The following is a 16,165-nucleotide window of genomic DNA, read 5'->3' on the forward strand; positions in this document are numbered from 1 at the left end:
TGAAGCAATCATTAAAACATGCACACCATGACACAGCCTAACCCTATCATTCCTGTCCCCATTTTTCTTCTTCTTCATTGTGTTACCCTATGGCATATCTAAAATTACGCTGTAAATTCCTTGGGGGTAAGTTTTGTGTCTTAATTTGTTTTGTAAACTGCCAGCAGTCTTGGGGTGCTGTAATAATAATGTGCTGGATCTCATTAGTTTGAGGATATGATATTCTGATACAGGCAACAGCATGGGTTTAGTCTGCTAACAAGCTTCCTCAAAATTTTCTTTTCATTTTTTCCCATTGCCTGCTTCCCTCTCCATGTGAACTTCTGTGCACACGGACATTCACAYGAATACCACCTCATAGGACCTCAGTCATGCCTATCTTTTGAAACAGTATAGGTTCAGGGTCCAAACGGGCAGTATTTCTTTACTGTTTGGGAATGAATAAGTTGTAGGGAAGCGTGAATATTATGCAGTTATTCAGTCAGGGTCAAGCTTACAAGGAGATACAGGTACTCAGTATCTTAGAGGATGTGCTCAGAAATTCAGCCTACTTATTCCTAACTCCGACAAAACTTGTGATGAAATCAGAGCAGCTACAGCCTGCAAGTCTCTTGAGTGCCTGCGTTTTCTAAGGACTCAGATCTCAGTGTCTGGCTCAGTGGGAGTTTTGCCTTGTGTGGTTCTGAGTTTCTTCATCTCCTGTTGACTTCAGTGAGAGTTGAAAGGTGCTCAGCAGGTGATGGCAGATATCAGTGGAAATGTAAATGCCCAGATCACTTCGAATATTTAAGCATTAACACTGGGAAAGATTAATCCTATCGCAGGAGTGAGAGGAGGCATTTTATGCTTGTGTCCACCTGTCAATGGGCTGCCCCCAAAATGGGCAGTCCTGCTTTTTCACCCCTTCCTCCTCAACTTGGTTATCTGCTGGAAAATGCTGGGGAGTGGTGTCTGGGCGGGTGGGGGGTAGGGGTGTGTTTTTTCTTTTAAATTGATTGCAGGCTGACTTCTGTGATCACAAGATTGGATAGACCGGATACAAGTGGTACGAATATGAGGTCAAGGATGGAAAACTTGAAAGAAGAGCTGTCCCTTTTGGTAGAATCCTGCCATTAGCTCCTTTTCAATATAATTTGAACCTGTCCCCAGTGACAGAGGTGAAGGAGAGAYCTCACAAAATTCTGGTTATTTATTTGCTTAACTGCTGATGGGAAGACTATTTTAGTTGGAAGGTATCAGAATGTCGATGTCCAGACAATTTTGTCAGATCACTGCCTAAACATTGGATTCTTCTATATATTTGGAGATTTGCTTTTGCTGGTATTGCTGTTACAGAGCTTCTCTATAAGTCTGGATTTTTGGAAATGTGAAATAATCCTGGGAAAGAAAAAGTTTCAAATAGTTTGGGGCATAAGAGGAAGCTTTCTAGAAATACAGCTAAATTTAAAGCTGAACTTGTTTGAATCATGGCTGGGAACACTCATCTTCTGAAGTTTCTCCTTTTGACAAGAAAAATGCCATAAACTTCCTTCAAAAAGCACAATAAAAGTATGCGAATAAATCAATTAGAAATTTGAAAGTAGATGAAGCTTCTACTGGTAATCCAGAAGGGCTCTGGATTATATTTTCTTTTCATTCTAAATATAGTTTCATAAACTTGGTTCAACTTTTTATGATACTATATGAAATTGAAAGTTTTCAACAGTCATTTTCAGGAATTTTGCCATTTTCCCCCTATGTCAATTAAAAAAAAAATTATAATAAAGCTATCAGTAGTCTCCTGCCAATTTCCAGAGATACTACAAATCTCATCCATCAATAACTATGGATAAATGAAGCAAGCAGTTGTTATGAGATACTCTGTCAATTATGTTGTTCTTTGTTTTATGCTATTTACCTTGATTTTCCTTCACATGCTGGTTAAAGCCGCAATGGGCAGGATCAGTATTAATTTTGTGTCGGGATTCTGTAGGTCACTTTCTCTGCTTGTAATGAAAGCGAGTAATCTGCATAACTCACAATTAGTAACCATGTCAGTGCCTCCCTTAATGTATTTAGATTTTTTTAGAAACAGTACATATACCTTTTTGCTCTTAGTTCTCTGGGTTTTTTTCTTCTTGAAATCCAACAATTTGTAATTCAAATTTTAGGTTAATGGCAAAATTAAGAATTAAAAATCAGTTTGAGTCATCAAAACCAAAATATTCATCCAGGTTGTTTACTCAGCAAAATCAGAATCTATGTATTTACACAGCACTGCTCAGTGTGGTCTTTAAATCAGGAGCCTGTGATCCAGGTTAGTTTTCTGCACCAAGTTGCTTATGCCTTTTGAATGTGCTTACTAAAAACATTGTGATGTTGCTTATTAATACTGTGATACAACAAATTTGTTTCTTCCATGGACAATCTTTGTTCCTTCAGAAGGAAAGTGACAGCACTGAATTTTCTGTAAATAAATTGCTGTAGTCTATAGAAAACACATTTTCTTCCTAGAAGCACCAATTCCTTGAAAGCAACTATATATTACTTTGTGCAACAAAAGGATTGGTGCAGTTCCTTCCTCTAGGGATTCAGACATGCCCAAATACTAGTGGAGTACCTTTTACTTTGAGAAACATAGCATATACTGTTTGTTCACCTAACTACTTCCACTTGAATTCAATTGCTCCTTCTAATTCTTTCATACCACTGTCATCTACAATCTCTCACTTTGAAGGTGGCAGATGGTTGTACAAATAAACATTCCTGCTGATTTTTGATTTAACTGATTATTGATACTCATTTGATTCAATGACTGCTGAAAAACTGAAGACTCCTCATCTGAGGAAGGGTTTGCAAGCCTGGATTCATTAGGTGGTTTAATTCAGCCGTCTAAAAGTTGTCTGTCACTCTTGCTAGTCACCAAGACTCCCTGTAAATCAGTAGAGAGAAAAAGGGACTGCCAGAAGGCTCATCCCTTCCATCAGAGATACCTGCAGAGGAATCCTAGGCAACGAGCTCACACTGCCTGTTTTGAAGATGATTAAATTTAGATGAGGAGAAAACTTCTCCTGTCTTAGTGTACATTTGCTAAAAACAAAGGGCTGAACATTGACCTTGCTGGAACAAGAACTGTGTCCAGCTAACTAGATCACTGGCTTTTTTAATATGTTTTAAATAAATACTAACTGAATCTCACTATCTAACTCTAGAACTCTATAGTTAATAGAAGTTTATCATTAGGAACTTCATCAAAGGCTTTCTAAAAATATAAATAAGTAATGTCATCTGCTGTTAAAATTTGTAAGCTCCACTATAATATCCACAAAGTTAGACTGGTAGAATTCGTGCCGTGCTATGCTAGTTATCCCTTATTAAATTATTGCTGTCCCTTAGAGGCATGTTCTGAAATACTTCCTACCTACTTACTTTTCCAATGCTATCTCTCATTGCTAATTACCAAGAAAGATGTAGGTGACATCTGACCCAAATCTTAAGAGTAAAAGAAGTATTTTCCAATCTTTCAAAAGAAGTTTTGGCTTTCTGCTGATTGTTTTGAAATTTCTTGTTTTGTATGACAGGATGGCCTCAAAGCGTGTGTGCGCCGTGAATCATATTCTCTCAGACAGTTTAGAGTTCAAATTGGGAGGGAAAAAAAGGAAGAGGAAAGGATAAAGAATGGATTCAAAAAGCCAACTACTTGAAGCTCTTTTGTCTTCAGTTTATTGAGGGTGTAGAACAGCCCATACAACTTGGAACAGCTCACAGTCCAGCGTGCAGGCTGGGAATCAGCCACGGGTGGCATCCTTTGCTTTGTCCTTCCCAGACCAAGTTCACCCAGAAACGTTCCTTACATGCAAAAGAGGTAAGCCGGCAAGGGAGAACCCAGTACACCAGCAGAAATGTCACCCCCAAATCCTCTTTCTCCAGTTCCTCCTGTGAGCACAATTCCTTTTCTGTTTACAAAAGGCTAGAGTGAGGGATGAAGTTTGGCTGCAAGCATACATGGCAAAAATAGAATTTTGTCCCATGAGTGAAAGACTACTCTTTCCAGAGCTGCATTAGCAAACACTTCTTCATTGAAAGAGAAGCACATTATTCCTCATCTCTCCCTCAAAGAAAGAACTCTGGCACTATGGAAATGACACTTTTCTATTTCAGCAGTTTAATAATTCTAGCATTTTGCCTTCAGAGTTCTACAAATAACTCACTGAGTGCTCTAGAAAGTTATGTAGAAAAAGGATAAAAGTGTGACCAGAACTCATGGTTTGCATACTGCTGATCCTGACTGACTTTGTGGGGAATGCCAGTGAGTAGCGTTTTGCTTTTTTTTGAAATGATATGTTTGCCTCTGATAAACAGAGATCAACAATGTCTAAGCAGTCTTTAAAAATCTGCTGTGTGATCAAGGACAAAATTGAAATTAGAGCTCTGTGCCGTTATTAATGACAGCCTTTGAAAACACAATCTTTAAGTAACACTTAATATTTGTAAAGCATTTAAAAATTAGTTAATGTCACTTCACATAAGTGCATGCTTAAATAAATTGTTGATGCAAGATCAATTGTGTTAATAAAGTTAGTTAATAATGCATTCCGGTGACCATTTTAAGAAACGGAAGCAATGAAGAAGGTACTGTTTATATCTGATTTTCAGTTTATTCACAGAATTGAGAATAGGCAAGTTCATTTTAATTATCTGCAATTTTCATTTTTATTTCATTCCTTACTGTTTTATTCAGTGGCTTGCCCAAACATTCAGCCACATATGTTGCCTTACAAATAAGGGAAAGGGGCCTTTCTATTTTTATAAGGGGGAACTGCAGCTACTTTCTCTCTTGTCTTCACTGGAGAGATTTGCAGAGAATATTCTTCCCAGAATTGTGTTTGTAAGAAGATTTGATTTGGACACAAGTCACCTCAGCGACATGCTATTTTCCTTTCACTATCACACCAGTTGAGATCAGCAACATAGGATTTGATAGATAGAGTTATAGGCATTTGGAGATCAATTGTTATCACTAAATAAGATTTTAAAACTCTGAGACAGATTATTTCCTGCTTACCCACATTGCTCTGCATCCTTTGTGAATTGCGGGCTGGCAAGGGGACAGGGATCCTGCAATGGGAAAAAGCTAAAGTAACACCATGTAAACAGCCCTGGTGCTAACCTAACCTTCTTAGGCTCATCAGTCCTCCTGTTGTATTGGCAGTCTGAAATTGTGCTCATCCAAAAGTTGCTTGAATTGACTTATGAGGCAATAGAAACTGACCCAAGATCAGAAAGGACAAACAAGTGTGACATCTCGAGCTGAACCTTCTGGTCTCTTTGCTGTAAATGATTTATTAGAAAACTCAGGTTTTGGCCTAGATAGGACCAAAGGCTGATTGTAAATGCCATGTTGTTTAATTTATGGGATGGCAACTTAATAAAATCAGGCACCGTTTAGTGCAATCTCTAAATAAATAAATAGCTTCTGATCACCCAAGCCAACAAAATAGAGAAACAGCACAAAATGTGCTCTCTTTTCCTGTATTCATTTCCAGGAACCATTTTGTTCAGTGCCTGAGAGAATGGAATTGTTTGAGAAGGAGGAAAGTATTGTAAATGACAAAATCAATATGTAAGACTCCATGAATAAAGGGAAAGTTGTTTGGGGAAAGTGCCTAGGGCAGGAATTTTTTCCAGCTCAGTGAGAGATTTCTTGGTGCACATTGTTTTGGAACTTAACGTTATAAAAACATAAAATCATATTTTCAAATTTATTTTCATAGTCATGTTTGGTGATAGAAATAGGTATTAGTAGAGTTGCCTCACTGTGTTACTTTAGAATACACTGCAAGAATTAAATATGTTGGTATGTCATAAACAAATTTATATCCTCTTCTGTGAAAAAAATCCAAATAATTCAAGTTAAATATATTAACACAATATTTTACAAAAGGATAACTCATGATACATCATTTATTTCCATGAGTTATAGATGACCTCATAACTCATGAGTGATAGAGCAAAACAGACCTGGAAGTGAGTTATGAAAAGTCTTCAGCAGAAATAAATTGTGTATTCAGAATCAGCCTGCTCCACAAGTTCTGTTTATGGAACACCAATTTCAGTTGCAGACTGCATTGATGGACTGTAATATTTTATATTAAGTGCTGAAGCCACATTAGTGCCTTGGTTGAAGCATGAGTGCTTGGTTGCATTGCCTCCGGTTGGAAAATAAGAAACGAGCATGCGTGTAAAGACTAGTGATGGGCTGTGCTCTGGTTGTTAGCTTTGCCCCGGAAACTTGTATCGCTAACAGTGACAGATAGACAGCAAGGAGGAGGTTAACAAATTGCTTTTAATCGTTGGTGAATTCTTCATCAAACAGGACAGAGGTCCTGTTTCCTAGAATTTGTAGGTGTCCCTGTATAAAATAGAAAAGAAATGGTAGAGCGCAGACAGAGCAGGAGGAAAACAGCAGGGAAAGAGAACAGAATTCCAGACACGTGCACTCCTACTGTGTTTTGTTAGTGCCAAAGTTTCCACATTAGGAGCTCAGTCACTCTAACCTCTCTATGTGGTAAATGAGATAACTCACCTAAAATGTGGCTCATTCTCTGAAGAAACCTAACCTGGTATAGTGAATATATAGGAAACCTAGGGCACGTAAAACTTCGTAGAGCTTTGGTGCCTCACAAGGAAGTAAATGTGCCRCTCAAACTGGGCCTCAGTGTGACGCTCCGTCAAAATGACCACTGCAAAGTGTAAGAAAAGGATGAATGAATGTGGGTAGAGCGGTGGTTTTACCTTGTCTTCCTGATACCAGTACGAGAATTGTGTGTACTGAATGCTAAAAATGGGATGGGGAAAGAAAGGAAAAAGTTATTAAAGCTGGAGAAAATGCTTTATGTAGAAGCATACACCAGAAAAAGCTTATTCTATATAGCTTCACAAGGAAGCAGAAGGGACTTGGTTATGATCTAGAAGTACTTTAACAAGAAAAAATATACTAAAAGTTAAAAGGCTGTTTAAGTTAGCTGAAACTAATATCTAGTAATAAGAACTCTTGGCTGGGAGCTGATGCCAAACAAATTCAAATGAGAAATAAGGCACAATTTCATAGCAGCAAAGGTATTTAACCTTTGGAGCAAAAAGCCAAGGGCAGCGTTGGATTCTCCATCTTTCTGCCTTCAACTCAAGACTAGATGTTTTTCTGTAATATGTTAAACATAAACTACTGAGCTGAGTACAATGGAAAATGAAATTTAATGACCTATAATATAAAGGGTCAGAACAGATCATCTAATGGATCCTTCCTGCCTTGAACTGTATGAAAAAGTTAATGGAGCTGCACCATTTTACAGAGGCAAAGAATTTATCTTTATGTCCATTACTCAGCACTTTTTTTCCTGTTTTTTTTCAGCTGGCCTGTGTAAACTCTTATATGACTGGCTTTCCTTTGAAACTTTTATTCCATGTATTTGTAAACAAATACAAGAGGCCTGTCAATTCCTCACACTTAGCTTTTTTTCAAAATTGTCTCAATTTTTTTGAAAACATTAATGCTAGTTAAGGTTTGGCAATAAGGTCTTTGTACAAGGGTCTTTGTGTTCCTAATTAATTCAGATGTAATCATTCACTACATCTTCATTCTGGTACTTCTCTTCCTCTGTGTCTCTAAGGTTTTTGGTAATTAGAGGGTTGGAATTACCAATTCTTGTAATCTTTGGGGGCTGGGGGGGGGGGAACCTTTTTTTTCTAACCTCATCTTTAAACAGAATTTTATTCTCATGTCTCTTCTTCCTCTGGAGGTCTGTACAACCTCCCTAGTGCTAGCCTTATTTTTTCCCTACCTAGTAACTTAATGCAAGATTGATTCATTATATTTCTCTGAGGCTCACTGTAGCAGTTTTTCAGTTCTGATTTTTCTCCTGATACACACAACTCTACTTCCCTCCTGTCTCTTTTGTATTTTTGTCTTCCAGAAGGTCTGGAAGGCCTGTGTTTAAATTAGAATTAATATCCTTCCTTGGGARTAAATCATGTTTCTCATGTAAGTACTACACTGTCATGCATTTGATTACCAGATGTTCATATTTTGAATATCGTATTTCTGTAATGGCATCTCCAGAAACAGTATCATCACTACACACTGGCTGTAGAAGCACCCCATGAATATTTTATAACTCTGCTCATGGAAGATCCTTGTAAAGGGTCTTTTATATCTAAGTTTCCTGGTGAATCAATTGTCCAATTGTTCAGCAAGTTTATATGACGATTTTCATTGGTTCTATTAGTTGTAAGCCTCAGCTGTCATTGCTCCAGTATTATTGTACTCTTTTTAYTCCTGTTCTGAGAGTATTTCTCAAAAGAGGAGGCCACAATGTCACTGTTTTGGCCAGGATCTGAACTTTCTCAAGAACAATCAGAATTCTAGTTCTGGACAGTGGAAATTTCAGTGATGGACTGAACTTGTGGATCCTTTTAATCCAGTATCATTTCTCTGATAGCAGGCAGTATCAGATGCTTGATAGGGGAGTGAGAAAAGTTGTTCAAAGGAAGTTTCTTTTTGAACATGTCAGTCACCAACTGGCTTACTTTTTAACACGCAGCGTATCCACTATCTATATATATAAAAATATTCTTCTTTTTGATTTTGGACCATTCTCTAACTTCTACTGATGCTTTTTTGACAAAAATATTTCATTAGTTGTATTTGTCTTTTCCTCCCCTTAGAATTTAAACTGCTTTCTTTCTATGGGCATTTAGATTGGTGGAGTGGTTTTTATTTTTACCAAAATGCTCACATTTTTTTGACATTTTAATCAAAGCAATTTTTCATTTATGAAACTATAATGTTGGGGAAAACAGATTTTGGTGGAAAATTCTTTGTTAAAGTAGCAATAAATGTTCAACTAAGAATGACAATAACATGAAGGAAAACTATATACATAACAGAAAATACTAGAAACATTGTCAGTTTTAGCAAATATAATTAATTTTTTATAATTTTTAAATCTTTTTGAAATTTTACATTATCCTTAGACTTAAAAAAAGATTGGGCAGTAACATCTAGAGCGTCTTGAGAACTCAACACATTCAGTACTGATATTTGTCAAAACATGATCTGAGATAGGGAGCTATGAGTACACAGGAATGACACCTCAACAATGTGAACGTAAAGGGAAGGACATCCCAAGTTACAGAGAGGCTGGATCTGTCTTATGGGGATGTTTCATGTTATTATATTATATAATACTGTGTTTAAGGGTCATATAACCATTTTTATGGCACATTATRGATATTTAGGACAAAGCAGGAATAGTGTCTCTAACACAGAGTATAGATTCTGCCGCTGTCTGAGGCTCTTACTGAAACTGCTGTGAGAGGAGGCCTGTAAGGAAGGATCTCTTCTGAGTCCCTGAAGAGCAGGGTTTGGGCTGGGTCAATGGCATTCCTTCCTTCCACTTTCTTTTAGATTGTTTCTGATCAAAATCCTCTTTTTTCAAAACACGCAAACATTCTGGACYAAATAATTTGAGGCATAATCTCATGGGAAAAGGTATTTGTTTTTTTCAATAATCAGCAGAAGGGAAAAATAAACCATTTCCTTATCAGAATTAACTTTGCACATAATTTACACCATTTAAAAACTTCATTCCTAGAATGAAGCAAATTCACATTTTTTTTCTGATGTGAGTATCAGAAGAGCTTCTAATTATCTCATTCGAATGTTCATTTCTCCATCTCACCAAACTACTGTGTAATTTGCCATCATTCAGGAGGACACAGAAGAGCACAGAATAGAAGTGCAAGCCTGATGCTCAGCTCACCCATAAACTCAATTACAAACTCAACCTGAAAAAAGAAAAAGTTCTCTTGAGTAACTTTTTTTCATTTTTAGTGTAAATTTGGGAATGTATAATTTTGTAACAGTAAAAGATTATAATAGAACAAGGTTAAATGCCTGCCTTTTTCATACCATGGATATGAGAGTAAAGATAACATTCAGATTTAGCACATATATTAATAATGGGGGGGTGTCTATAAATATATGATACAAATTAATTCTGAAGTATTTCATATCACTTTTCTTATCTTGTTTCCTCACAGACAGGGAATAGCAATAGTAGCATGACCACCAATACCAGTCAGACCTCTATTAGCTATCATTTCGTAGGAGACTGTCAAAGTTAGTTAGTTTACAGCAAGGCTGATGTTCTTTAATGCAAACATACATATTGGATGATGTGATCCAGGCTTACCTTCTTTCTCAGTCTTTTTAATACGGTAAGTCTGGGAGGTTTAAGCGTGGGTAGTATTTCTTTCTGTCAAATAATTGTTAGAAAAGCACTGCTAGCTTGATAAACATTGTGGGAAATGCGCTTAATTCCACTGCTAATAAATAGCACCAAAACCTGAACTCCTGTATCAGACATGTATTTTGTAGTCCATTTGTGAACTATCAATATATAAGAACAGCCAAATTGTCCATTGAAATATATGCTTAAAAGGAAACCCCACTAGACATTTCCTAACAATTCCTAACATCTGATTTAATTTTAAAATGCTGTTGAGCATTAAGCTGATGTTTTCATGGAACTGTCTCATAACCACAGGATCTCACTTCTGAGTGGTAACGCTCAGCTTCAAGCTGATCATTTGTTTTTTTCCCAGCTGCATCACTTTACATTTATCTACGCTAAATTTCATCTACAGTGAGAGGCTGCAGTCAAACCACCCTTCCGCAAATCAAGGCAGTTCATGACAGCAAAGGCTATCTGAACCATGTGCCAGAGAAGTTCACTTAAGAGGGAGTACAGTTGCTTCTGAGAGAAGAGGTAGAGTTCGGAGACAGCTGCTTTCTGCGGTAGGTTTTCCATCTCTGGCAATGGGCAGAGTAATACAAATTATATTTTCACTTTGGAACAGTAACTGTTTGAAATGGAGTAAGCACCAAGAGAATGCAGAATCACAGCCTGGGTTTGTTGCATTTTTTCCCTTTTCCTGTTAGAAAAATGTAAATGAAAAGTGCTATTTTCAGCATTTCCTGTTAATTTATAGCAGTTTTTCATAAGGATAATAAATACCAAATTATTTACTTCAGAGGATTGTGAGGATTACTTAGTTAATGTTTATAAGGCACTTTGAAGATAAAAAGCACTATTGAGCTGCTTAAGAATTACTGAATAGTTAATTATCTAAAGGTCCCATTCTCCCCCCTACAGGTTATTTCTACATAGGGGAGAGTAAACTCTGAGCTTCATATCATCACTTCCAAAGCCAGGATTTTTAAATATTATTGGTTTCAAATATTTGCTTTTTTTAACTGCCTGAATCTGGTTCCTTTGAAGTCAATGGCAGAAGTCCAAAAGATTCCACTGAAGCTTGATGCAGCTGTTCAGAATAAACAAGTAGAAACAATGATAGTGCCCTATCCACATTATTTATATTTCATCTTGCATCATTTATATATGTATATATATGCAGACACATATGGTGCTTTGTAGATGAATAAGATATGTTTTTTACTATGGGACTTTAGGTATATAGAACTCATTCCTTCATGAAGAGGCACTTTCAGAGAGACCCATTGACCTTGCTGGGAACCTACACAGGCAAAATGGATCCCATTGCAAGATCTGAACAGGACATTGCCCCAGGGATGAATGATCATAGCAACAGTGAAGAGTAAGAGGAGGTAACAATTTATACACAAGTAATTATTATCCTCTCAGCTGTTTTTCTTGCTATTTATAAATATAGAAATGTATGTAATGTAATTTTCAGGATATGCAGAACATTTTTGGTTTTGCTTTCTCTTTATCTTTTTTTTTCTCTCTGCTGCATTTCTCCTCTTTGTGTCCCTGTTTCTGTCACATTTTGAAGATAAATTGGTGGTTCCTTTCTCTTGAAAATACAGTCCATCTTCTCCACCTGGCTTCTATATTCTGTCAGCCTCACAGCTAACACAGTTACCGCCTACAAAGACATTGGGTAAAAGGAAAGTCGAACAGTTTCTGAACCCAAAATTCCATGTACTACCTTGCCTACAGAAGAAGCACTAAAGGTAATTACCACACCTTCCTTCAGTATTTTAACTATTAAAAACATCCTAAGTGATCAGTGTAACGTAAAAGTTATTCTGCTTGCTAAGGACAGTTATCTTCCTTTGGACTAAATTCTTTGGGAAATACTATTGCACGCATATCAGATCTTTACTGTATAAGACATCAGTCCTCCAAACAGCAATGCATATAGTTAATTTTGCAAGCATTAAATACCTTTTGATTCTGGTATGACTGATCAGGAGTCGGATGTTAAGCATTTGCTAATACTAGCATAATTATGGCTTAAATTCGTCATTATATCCCATTTGAGAAAAAGTCATATGAGTTATATGTTTAACTGGAGTTCGTAATTGATTCTTCCCTAAGATAAAGAACAGTATCTCAACCTGAACTCATTTAAATTTGACCTTTTAATGTGCTACAGCAGCATAGTATCTTATACTTTTAGCTGTGTTCGCTCTTAAATCAAGGTCTAGATGTAAAAGGGCACTGCTGAATCCTTGAGTTACATTTTTTCCAAGAGCCAATCTTTAAATTTTTTCATGTTTAATACTAAGAACTTTAAGGGATATTTAGAAGAACGGGTAAAGCAAGTTTGTCTTGGTATACCCTACTGTAATATTTGCAAGCATATACTAATCTGATGACAATAAGCACAGACAAAGAAATGATGGTTAAAATATGCTGTGAAATAAAAAGTTAATGATGAAAATGTAGTGAAAAATGTAAATCTGTAATTCAAAAATGAATTTTTGACACGTGTGTCAGAGTTTCCAAAGTACAAATGTTAATTATAATTAAGTTTATGGTTTTATGCTTCTAAAATCTTTCTCTCCCACAGGATCTCATGAAATATGTGTGTGTTTACAGGAAATTGTGGAAATAGTGACTCATCTTTTCAATAATTTATACAGGATAATTTCTTGAAAAGCAAGATCAGCAGGGGCTTTTTTTCCTGAATGCGAAGGATTTGATTAGCTACCTCTGAATACTCAGAAAACATGGAGAATTTTCAAAGTAGAGTGTAAGTGATTTTTGTTCTTTGGCAATGGAGTTTTCCTATTGGTTGCTCCAGTCCTCTAAGGTTATAAGCCATAGCCTCATGTCTGGTATTGGGACTTTTCAGAACTTCTCTTCTGACTGATGATGTACTTTCCAAACACTGTTATATCTAAATGTCACGAAATGCTCCCAAAATAGAGGTCACTCAAGGCATTTCTCCAACTCTTACTTGGAGTGTTTGTACTTAATCTCAGTAGGCCACAGTGTTCTTCTTAAACCTGATTTGAGAGACTGAAGGCAAGGGATGGTCAGTGCTTCTAAAAAGTGATTGAAACCTGAATTATATATGTTGTCCTGGAATACTGCAAACAGGAAAGAAGTGATATCACTGAGGTAAAAGGAGCCAAATAATGTGACACTCAGTTCAATTTATTAGGTGGACCAAGGAGCAAATAAACTGTGTCAGAAAAAGCTTTTCACACATGCACATGCACACATGCATGCACAAACACACAGAGTTAACTGAGACCCCCCGCAATCACCAGCCCGATAAGTCAGCACCGTAAGCCCTGGGGAATGCAGCGCTCCCTCTGACCAGGTTGTCCAGAGCTCGTGGGCAGTGGCTTGGCACAGCACGTAACTGTTCCACTTCAGCACTCTGCTTCTACACAGTGTTGGATGTCCATGTAGCAATGGCCCCTCCACCCCCAATCTCTGCCTCCAAGGGTCTTTGTAGCCAGATGTTGGCACAAGGCGCCAGTCAGGTCGTAGTATACCTTTCCAGCAGTTTCAGGTAGTGTTCTCCTGTCATTTGTTGATCCATGGCCCATGCCAAGGCTCATTACACTCCAGTCCTGTTTGCATTGTCATGTCAGCCATGGCTCATTATGCTTCGGCCTTGTTTGCAATATCCTGTTGGCCATGGCTCATTATGCTCAGTTACTCAGCCCTTGGTCAAGGCGAGGCCGTAATGCTATCATGTCAAATGAAGGATAGGTTCTGTATGTCTCCACTCAAAGTAAGCATTCATTCCTGTCGGATGGTAGTTTATGAAACTCTGGGATGGTTTTCTATACCATCTTTCTGGATCTCAAATACTGGAGCTGCCAGTGATTAGCCTAGAGCATGATGTAAGTTATAAGACCCATTTGGCTTCCTTCAGTCCACAGCTGAAAACCATAGCTCCAAGAGTAGGAGGAGGAATAGCTCATGAGCTGTAATATTGATGCCATTTCTCCTTGGCTGCAACCCCTATGGCAGGGACTGAGAGAAGAAAGGGTATAGAGTTGCCACAACAGATGAAACATACCTCCAGGTTATTGTTATAATAATGTCAAAAGCTATAATGAATTCTTTCAAATATTTCTTATAGACAGACATGCACAGCCTAACAATATTTTCATAGTGAAGAAAATTCAGAAACTTTGTTGCTAAAAATTAGAGCAGGTTCTTGCAAATGCTCAAACATAACATGATATCCAGCATARTGAATATGTTAAATGAATAGCTACAGGATACAGAAAATGTACTACAAGTTTGTCCCATTAATCTTCTGAGGACTGAGAATCTGCTACAACAATGAAATTTTCTTTTGGGGTTTTCTAATTTAAAGCTTACTGTAGTCTTCATGTCATTTTGAGCCTGCAAATAGTGACTAATGAAATCTGACCTTATAGGTAGAGGGTGAAATAAATAATATTAGTACTCATCAATAAAAGAGCAAAACCAGTAAGCACATGTTTAAAAAGTACATATGTGAAAAGCACATTCCTGAACTGCGGAATTTTTTTAAATGCTTCAAGTGACCTGTATGACCTTCTCAACAATACGCCCCATATGAATAATGCAGCCACCCCAAACTTTTGCCATTAAAAATCGTAATAATTGTCTGACATATCCATGCAACATTACACTAGGGATCAGTTTGGCCCAGAGCATTCCATTAAACACAAAGTGAGTTTCAAATGTAAATGTTAAAATGAAACATCAGCTATAATGAAAAAGGAAGCGGAACAGAGTGGGCTTTAGATATTAGTATGCATTTTCCTTTAGAGAACATTTTGCCACATTTGTGCTATACATAATGCCATTCCATATTTGATGTACAATCAATCCACATTTTATTTTCCTTTTAAAATTATCCTATGAAAAGTACAAAGCAATCAATGTACTGCACTCTAGAGAGATGGTAGTATTATTTGAATTGCTACTGCTATTTAATATTTAGTTTTCAATAAAGTCATGATTATGGCCCATTGTATTAGCTACAGTACAAGCACTTACAAAGACGTGGCCACTAATCTAAAACTCGCAGTTGGTGTTTGAATTATGAAGCTTTGGTAAGTTTAGAAAAAATCAGGTAAAACACATTAGAATTGACCTGGTTATTATTTGTTCATCATATGTTACCTCTGAATATTCAAAAAATTCAGGTCACTCCACCATCTCAGGATTCTTGTATCAATTCGTACAGCAACATACCTAAGAAATCATTCTACTGGAATTAATATTTTGAAGTGATTCTAGATATACTGCATAGCAGAGTATTGGAACACTTCATATAACTTAATCACATTGTCTTCACAGTACTCTGCAGAGCTGCGCTCCCTGTTTTAGCAATGAGGAATTCGGTAACAGCTAGATGAAAACTAAAATTTACCAGTGAGTGTGTTTGCCTTTACCAGGTACAGAACCTGCCCCCAGAGATGCCCTTGATGTGAAAAGGGTATTCCAAAGTACGAAGGAGGCAGAGCAAAAATGGATCATTGCTTGAGGAAGGTCATTTAAGATTTTGGAAATCGTAGACACATTGGGGCTTGACCAAAGAATGCCAGTGAGAGTTCTGTCAGTGCTTTTATGTAACTGCTTAGCAGTAGCACCAGTGAGAAAAGTGCTTGTCCCTGACACCAGATGCACTTGGAATTTTTAATGACTGTGCTCGTGAACGTATTGCGAGGCAGACTTGTTCCCAGAAGACAATAATGTACCCTTTGGATTATTAGGTCTATAAAGCCATCATGGCTACTATGCAGATATATATTACAGTTTTTAAATCTCAAATTATCAATGCATTTATTGCATAAAATGAAGACCTACATTTATGCACTGCTCCCCACAAAAAGGTA

Source organism: Apteryx rowi, unplaced genomic scaffold (genome assembly GCF_003343035.1).
Source record: "Apteryx rowi isolate R43461 unplaced genomic scaffold, aptRow1 scaffold_188, whole genome shotgun sequence".
In the NCBI taxonomy this organism is placed as follows: domain Eukaryota; kingdom Metazoa; phylum Chordata; class Aves; order Apterygiformes; family Apterygidae; genus Apteryx; species Apteryx rowi.